Below are 8,304 nucleotides of genomic sequence, written 5' to 3'. Positions count from 1 at the left end.
AAGTTAAAGCCACAGTAACTCATGCCCCTGGTTTTTACAAAGCCCATTCACCCTCCAGATGTGGGTGACAGTCCCAAGGGTTCAGTTTTACAAAGTAAAATGCAAAAGAATATGATGACAAATAATTGAATTATACCAACACAGTTATAAAATGTGTGTATGTGTGTGTGTGTTTAAGTGTATATTTATGAGAGAAAAGTCCACAGATACAGTGGGGTCCAGGGGCGCATGAAAGTGGGGGCCATCCTGGTTTCTGGAAGCACTCACGCCTCCGCCAGCCCCTTTGGTAATGCGGCTCATCAGGAGCGAGATCAGAATGGTAAAAACTAAAGGAAATTTGACAGAGATCTCCTTCCTCTTCCAGGAAAGAATCTAACTTTTAGAGCAGTTGTTTCTCTATCAAACCCTGCTTGCTGTTTTCACCAGGGACTCTCATAGACCCACCTTTGTGTGCTGACACAATTGTGTGTAACTTCTGTTCTCTATCTCGGACTTCTAGTAGGAGACAGAGCCATCCCCACAGGTTGTAAATCAAGCCAGAGAGCTTCCTTGGCTCCTCTTCAATTGTGAGGTGGATTCTAAGGCCTTTGGCAGCTCAAGTTGGGCTTAATTCTCCCCAGATCCCAACAATCCCAGAGCTTGGTTTTTGTAGTGAAATCACTCCTCAGATGTGTGAGGAGGATGTGAAAGGATGGTGCTTAAGGATGAGGATTGGATTTGTGCCGCATCTGAGTACTGCTTTAGATTTCTTAAAAATTACAGACAGCCTCCAAAATATACCCAAGATATGAGCCATCTTCACCTGACAGCCTGTCGTCTCTGCTGATACCAGCTGGAAACCAATATGGAAAAAGGCAAGGCAACACAGTACAGGCAGCAAATGCAAATTGTATGGAACATGAAAGACCCAAAGGAAATCCTGAACAACAATTATGACTATCCCTTGTGTCTGTCTCTGATAACAAAAATGTTAATAACTACAATTATGTGACAATTATAGAAGATACATCTAAGGTGCAGAAGACATAGATGCCAAGCAATGAGCTGAAATAGGCCAAGAAAATGTGGGAAAAGAGAAAGTGAACAGAAGTCACAATAATATCAACCACAAAGAATCACCTCATAATTGCCAAAGGACACATTCACCTTCACACTCACAAATCATTTTGCACCTGTTGACATACTGCACCTGCTGACTTTATAGAGCAAAATCTGCTAAATATGCAAAGACATATTGGTATGAGAGGGTGTGATGGGAGATTTAACATAAGCATCTCAGTATCAGGCTAACCAAATAACTACAAAAACAAGATCACAGAGCAGCTGGATAATACAGTTAATAAAGAACGACTAAGATATTTGGTCCTTATAGCCAACAAACAGAATATACCTGTTTTTTAAGTATTTACTACACATTAGAAGTGATCACATCTTACTTACAAAGAATGACTAATTTATTCAAAATGCTCAAAATATAAGAACCGTTTGTTTAGGTACAATTAGGTATTAATACAATTAGCTATTAATAACAAAAGCTGAAAAAATAAGCAATTCAACTACTTAGGAATTCATGTTAACCTCCCGAATAACTCTTGGAAGAAAGAAATAAGTTCTGCAATTATAGACTTCTAAGGAAATGATAATGTGAAAGTCAGTGCATCCAACTTTATATATACAATATGATTTTCATTAAGCAAAAAAAAAGCCATAGGAATTAATGAAAATAAAACATATCAGTGTTCACAATGCTCATCTCAGAGTAAATCTGAATGCTAGTTAGAAGCTAAGGACCTTACACTTTTCTCTTTTTATATTTTCAACACCTTTAAGGTCAGAATTAATGTCCACTTATACAGATGAAAACACTGAAGCTTTGGAATGCACTGTGCATTTAATTAGCACAATGAGGTTGGGACTAGGCTTGATATTACACACTCAAGCGTTCTTTCATCTTTCTCTTTCCTGCACCGAAGCCCTAGATCCTCTCAAGAAACATTAGGATCGAGGGCACAGATGGCTCTTAAGGGCTTCTTTAAACTCAGAGATTTGGAGACTCAAGAAACAAAAGGAGATACAGTGTAGCCCTCAATTTGCCTCTTCAACCTGGGAAGCTAAATTTTGCAATCCCAGAGAGTTCAGTGATTGGTCCACAGGGAGAGAAATATGAATCATCACAAGCAAGGATATGCCAGCCTTCATCTAATCCTATCAGACCACCCCGATATGTGTCATCACTGGGCATGTGAAGGACAGGCATCAGAGATCTAGAAAGCAAAACGCTAACTTCCTTGGAGAGCTTTTAGAGCGCTTACGGCAGTGTAACCGGGCACTGTGGGTGGAGAATTCCGCAAGTTTCATGGGAGTTGAGGTCCCAGGAGATGAACTGGCCTTTGAAGGATGGATTGGCACAGAGAAAAGAAGGTGCTTTTGCTGGATGAGTGATAGGGACAAAGCCATGGGACTGAGGTGAGTGTAATGCTGATGGTGCACGTATCTGCATAGAGTTGAAGGTGGCTGTGCTTTCAAGCAGGTAGATGGCCAGATCTTCGGCTTCCACTGGTCCTTGAGAAAGGCTGTGCTCCCCAAAATGGGGTGTCCTAACACTCCCACATTCTCTTTGGCCAGCACCTTCACTGTCTTTGTACATCTACAGTATTTTAGATAGTGGGGCTGTTTGAGACACACTTTGGGAAAATGGGATTTGTGGTGACACATGATTAGGTTGAAATATTTAAAGCATCTCGTGACCATGATGTGGAGTTATGTGGGTACTTTTGGCCCAGAGCCCTGACTCTTAGGGCTTCTGCACATCCAGGACTCATACTTCAGAGGTGAGGCCACCTCCTGCCCTCCATATCATCCCAGCTGCTTTTGAGGAACCAAGATAGTCCCCTGCCTTCTCTATCAGATGGTAATGCCTCAGGGCCAGGGACTAGTCCTCCACTGTCTGGGCCCCCAAAGAAGATGTGGTCTGTATGCTCCCGCACTCTTCAGTTCACCCACAGTTCCCTGACATTTTGGAGAAATGGACTTAGCATTGTGGCTTGCAGACCAGGAAGGCTGGAACATTAGCTTCATGGAATGTTAGAGCTCCTCTAGCCCAGTATTTCCCAACCACCAGTCCACAGACAGGCAGAGGGCCAGGACACATTTTTACTGGTCTGCACAAATTTTCCTCCCCCACGTTTCTTACCTCCTACGTGTTATAAACTGAAACATGTCCCCTGGCTTTCAGCCTCTGTGGGCAGATCCAGCGAGTCTGGCTGGGACTCCTGTGGGGTCAGGCAATAACATGGGATTATTGCCTTGGTTCTGGGACCAAATCCTGTCTTCCTCTAGCATGCAAGAAGCCTGTGGAAGCTCCTCCATCCTCCTCTCCTGCCTCCAGCTTCCAGGACAGGTAAAGTTTGCCTTACCTTTAAGGTACACAGAAGCAGTATCCTCTTGTTTTCCTGGCAAACTCCAATTCACTGGACATCACCTCCACTGAGAATCTTGATCAACCTCCCTTCCCCAAGGTTCAGTTGATTACCCTGTTCTGTGGCCTACCCCTAGAAGACTATACACGCATCTCATACGTAGACACGTAGATTCAGCCTCTGTGATTGGGCAAGTCTAGTAAGCTTTGAACTCCTGGAAGGAAACAATCTGGGCTCTTCCACCACTGTTTTAACAAGGCTAGCATAGTCCTAGCTTCCAGAAGGTATCCAGTAACCATTTACTGGACAAATGCACGAGTGAAAAAATTGACCGATGGATGGATGGGTGGATAGATGGATGATTGAAAGGGGATCAGAACCTCACTATTCATGTTCCAACAGGATAAGGTAGGACCAAGTGTTTCTAAGATCCTCTCAGGATGGTGTATCCAGCCTCTTTTTTCTGTATGACAAGTTAGGTGAAATGTGTAACCTGTGATCAAAATGAAAAGATTTGAGGATCATGTACTTGTTATTTCTTTCCCCCATTCTCTCCTTCAAGGACCAAGGAGAGAATTCAAGACCCACTCCTTAGATGCCTGCAGTCCAGAAGTCATTGTGGTCTTGCAATGACTGTGGCCTCACTGCCCACTATATTGTGTGTGTGTGTGTATGTGTACGTGTATATGCATGTGTGTATTCGTGCAAAGACAAGTGCATAGAAAAGAGGCTTAGGCCATTCTTTCCCCTCATGCTGGTCTTGGACTCCTGTCCAGTCTATATGATTAGCTGCTTGATCAGATTTCCTCACAATTCCTGTTCCACCAGGGTGCCACTATTGGAGGCTGGGATAGATGACAAACATGAACACACGCTGACACATGTTCACGCATTCAGACATAGCTACCCTTGTTCATAGCATGGGCACATATACCCTCATCTCTCATGTCATAAGTATGCATGCATTCTCATAGGTGTACCTTCAGTTAGGAGTCAAACAGGGATCAAAGCACAGGGTCAGGATCCCAATAATTCCCAAGCACAGCGTTCCCTGGTATGATTGGATCAGGAACAGAGTAGGACATCCTACCTTGTGCCTGAGGTAAGGAAGAGCAAGAGCCACTAGGAAACAAAATGTTCTTGTTGTCAGTGACCTGGCCTCTGGCTACAATTACTACCAATGGTAGAAGCAATACTAAGTATTTGTGCCATAACTAAATTAATTTGTCAAAGAAATACATTAAACTAATTTATGTGAAGATGTAAATGACTAAGAATCTCTACATTCCCAAAAGAAAATGCTCCCTCTTTACAACGAAAATTCCTCAGTAAAGTAGGAAGAAAAGAGAACTTTCTCAACCCCAGAAAGTTGAAGGGTGATGGAAATGCTCTAAAACTGTGTGGCGATTGTGGTGATGATTGCACAACTCAGTGAACTTACTGAAGTCATCGGTGACATGGACATTATGAGTAAATTTTATGGCATATAAATTATGTCTCAATAAATCTATAAAAACAAGGAAGATACTTGTTAATCTAACTGTGACCTCTGTTGGAGCAATTTCTACCACTGCTGAGGAGAGTCAGAATAACTAGAAGATCTCCTGGCGAGAGATTCATGTTCCCTTAGTCTCTTAGCTGAAGGACAGGTTATTACCCCCGGAAAGGCTTTATTATTCTGCAGACTCTGTGCCAGCTCAGGCAAGAGATTGAATGTCCTCCGCCCTCCCCTGTGGAAGTTATGCCATGGAATGCCACACTTGGCAACACAGATGGGTTTTTAGGAGGCCATTCTAAAAGAGTCCAAGTTGATGAAGACAATATAGTAGTTACAGAACACTCAGAGTGCATTTAGAAAACCTAATAGTGGGTTGGTTATTAGAAGTGCACATATTCAGGGTGCTGTGAAATTCAGATGCCACTTTCAGGGCAGGCAGAGTACAGTAAAAGGCCAAAGGCCCTAGAGATGAGAGGTGGGGACCAGTTCTGGGAGTGAGGACGTGAGCAAGAAGAGTGATGGGAGATGCCAGAGGCTATCTCCAAGCTCCTCCCCAGCCCCATTCTTTGAGGCTGGCCAACCCGCACATTTTCCCAGCTTCTTCGGGGGACTGAGATGCTCTGGGTACTTTGACCAGCCCTTATGGACAGTAGAGGCAGGGGAGAGGCTGACTCAAGCCCAGGCCAAAACAAGATCACAGATGTGGTCACAGGGAGATAGGACTTGACAAGTCCCTCACCATGGATGGCCCCAGGTGCCATATGCCAGTCATGTCAGTTACTCCTCTGCTCTGTCTTCTTCCTTGCTTCTTTCTCTTTCTTCCAGGACTTGGTTCCACCTTATTTTATTTTTTCCACTATCTCTAGCCCCTACCCCTGGTCTCATTTCCTCTTTCCATGGTGCAAGGGAATTTCAGCTGGAACAACCCACGGTGTGTGGTGGGCCTGGGGGGCATCCAGAGGTCGCTGGAGCCTGGAGGGTCCCAGGTGAGGGCTGAATAATATGTCACTGCCAGGCATTGGCAGGGGTTGCAGCCCTGGGGGCTTGGGAGCAAGGGGAGGGGAGGTTCTGGAACTTAGGAGGTGGAGGAAAGCATGACTCCTGGAATTCTCCAGAGAAAAAGACCTGAGGTGGAGGTCAAGAGATATTTAAGCTTGGAAAGTAGATTCTCACTGGCCACTTCCTGTCCAGGATCTTTGGTGAGGTCTCTTGGCTCTGGGTTGGAAGGTACCAACCTTGCCAAGAATTCTTCTCTCTTTTTTCTTTTTTTTTCATTAAATCAAGTAATAAAGGAACTGTGTCTATCTCTATTTCCATGTAGCTAAGGCTGAACCTCAGCTGATCCTGGAAGCCAACCAGGTACGTGGAAAGAGGAAAAAACAGCAGCCAAAGAAAATGAAGCATTGGCTTGAAGGCCAGATGGAAGTCAAGGGCAGGGTTCTACAGGAGGCCCTGGAGTGAGGGGCTAGGGAAGGGGGGTCTGCCTGGCCTCAGAGCAGGGTGGGGTAAGCAAGTTGTAGATGGGTCTTCCACAGTGGGTGCTGGTAATGGTCAGCTGAGGTTGTTACCAGAAGAATCTGAGCATAGGTAATGAAAGAATCTTGCCCGGGGCTGAACACTGTAGCTGGGAGGAGGCTGGGAGGCAGAACCAGGGTGTTCCATCTTGAGGTCAGCTTTTTCCACCCCTAGGCAATTTACCTGTGGTGCAAAATGAATACCAATGGGCTACCTGTGCATCACTAATGCCCCTTAGGCACCATCCCAAACCTAAGCTACATGTATGGCCCCCACACCATGTTTCTGACGGAGAGAATGCCAGCCTCTGGGGACAATGCCAGACCCCAGAGGGTCAGGGGGTCTCTCCCCACATTCTTAAAATAAAAGTCATTTATATTTCATACTTCTTATCTTTTCAGCCGCACCAAAATTCTATCAGGTAATCCTTATGGATAGAATTTCTGCAAGTTTCTTGGGAGCCACAGAGAAGAGGAGGTCCCCCTGGCTTCACAGTAGAGAGCTGGAGTGGTCCTAGTGGGAGGAAGGCCTCACAGTGCTCGAACCAGCTCCCAATCAGTCCCCTGCCTCAGTGCATTCTAGCCTGGAGTTCACCCCACAGATCCTTTCTTCTGCCTCCTGACTCCCATATCCTCATGCTTGGCAGTTTTCCTCTGAGGAGCATCACACCTGAGCCCCTGGAAAGAAGATGTGGTGGTAGGGGTGAGAAGAAGCAATGTCTCCCCCTTCAAGCTTTTCCTGAAAAGAAGACAGACACCTGCAGCTTTGAGGTCTTAACTACCACTCCTGGCCATGCTCTTCTCCCCAACCCATTGCTCCTGCCTTGACTGAATCACTACAAAGGCAACACCCCCCAACCCCATCACCATTTGTTGTCTGTGCTCCAGGCTCCCTCAGATCCATATCCCACATCACTCCCTTCAAATACCAACACCTGCCACACAGCATAACTCATCAAGGTTTGTCCTTGGTTCTCAGCATGGAGTCCAGTTTCCGAAGTATACCTCCAAAGTCCTGTCTGATCTCTCACTGGGTCCTTTCTCTTGCACCATATCCAGACACCTGCATTGTTCCCATGTTCTTGTACCTACTTTTCATCACTAGCAATTTCCAGAGCGTTCTGTACCCTATTTTCCCTGGCTTCCCTGTCTGCCAGGACAGTACCCAAGAAGCACCTGCTTTCTTCCTCTGGTCCCAGCACCAAGGACAGCGCCTGGCACAGAGCAAATGCCAATAAGTAATGATGAGCTGATGGGTATCAGACCCTGTCTACCCTCCCTCCCTTCGGGCTGGGTTAGGCACCACTACTGGGCTAGTATTCCTTAGCATTACATTAAAATAGCCTGACTACTTATGTAGTTGAAAAGATTTTAGTATCTTCGTGGATGTGATTTTTCATCTCAATTTTTATTTTCAGCCCAAGCTTTCTACCATTCAGGCTAAGCTAGAATGTGAGGCATCAATGCCTCAGGGAAGGGCTATTTCAGTAGAAAAACAGAAATAGATTTTTCAGCGTTTAATCCTGAGGGGTTAGAAGTGATGAGTCTATATAAAATGCTTAAGATTAGTAGTGAAAGGGACACAGGAGGAAAGCAGTGAGACCCGGACAAGAAAATACTGCAGTGAAAATGTATTAGTTACTATTCCATCACTGGGACAAAGCACCTGACACCTGCAACTTACAGGAGGGGATTATTTTAGCTTAAATTTTTAGCCCATGGCACAAATGGCATGGCAGAAGGGCATGGCAGAAGAAAAGATGCTCAACCCACAGCAGCCAGGAAGAAGGGAGAGAGAAAGGAGGAGTTGGGGATAAGCATACATCCTCCCAGGTCACAGCCCCAGTGATCCTCCCCCTACCAGCCTCTACCC

At 45.3% G+C, this 8,304-nt stretch overlaps 1 long non-coding RNA gene across 2 annotated transcripts; it reads left to right on the top strand.

Moving 5' to 3' along the window:
- Positions 1-2,269: 2,269 nt before the first annotated feature.
- On the top strand, positions 2,270-7,770 carry LOC134471490 (uncharacterized). Of its 2 annotated transcripts, none has more exons than XR_010040939.1 (3): positions 2,270-2,466; positions 6,239-6,276; positions 7,079-7,770. It is a non-coding gene; the product is annotated as an uncharacterized LOC134471490 (long non-coding RNA). The 2 variants fall into 2 exon arrangements; XR_010040938.1 differs by having other exon boundaries at positions 6,834-7,770.
- Positions 7,771-8,304: the final 534 nt, after the last annotated feature.

Source organism: Cavia porcellus, unplaced genomic scaffold, assembly GCF_034190915.1.
Source record: "Cavia porcellus strain 051 isolate PalLab524CR breed Dunkin Hartley unplaced genomic scaffold, mCavPor4.1 scaffold_18, whole genome shotgun sequence".
NCBI classification, from domain to species: Eukaryota; Metazoa; Chordata; class Mammalia; order Rodentia; family Caviidae; genus Cavia; species Cavia porcellus.
The sequence above is the reverse complement of the archived record's forward strand: the minus strand, read 5'-3'. Positions and strand labels throughout refer to the sequence as shown.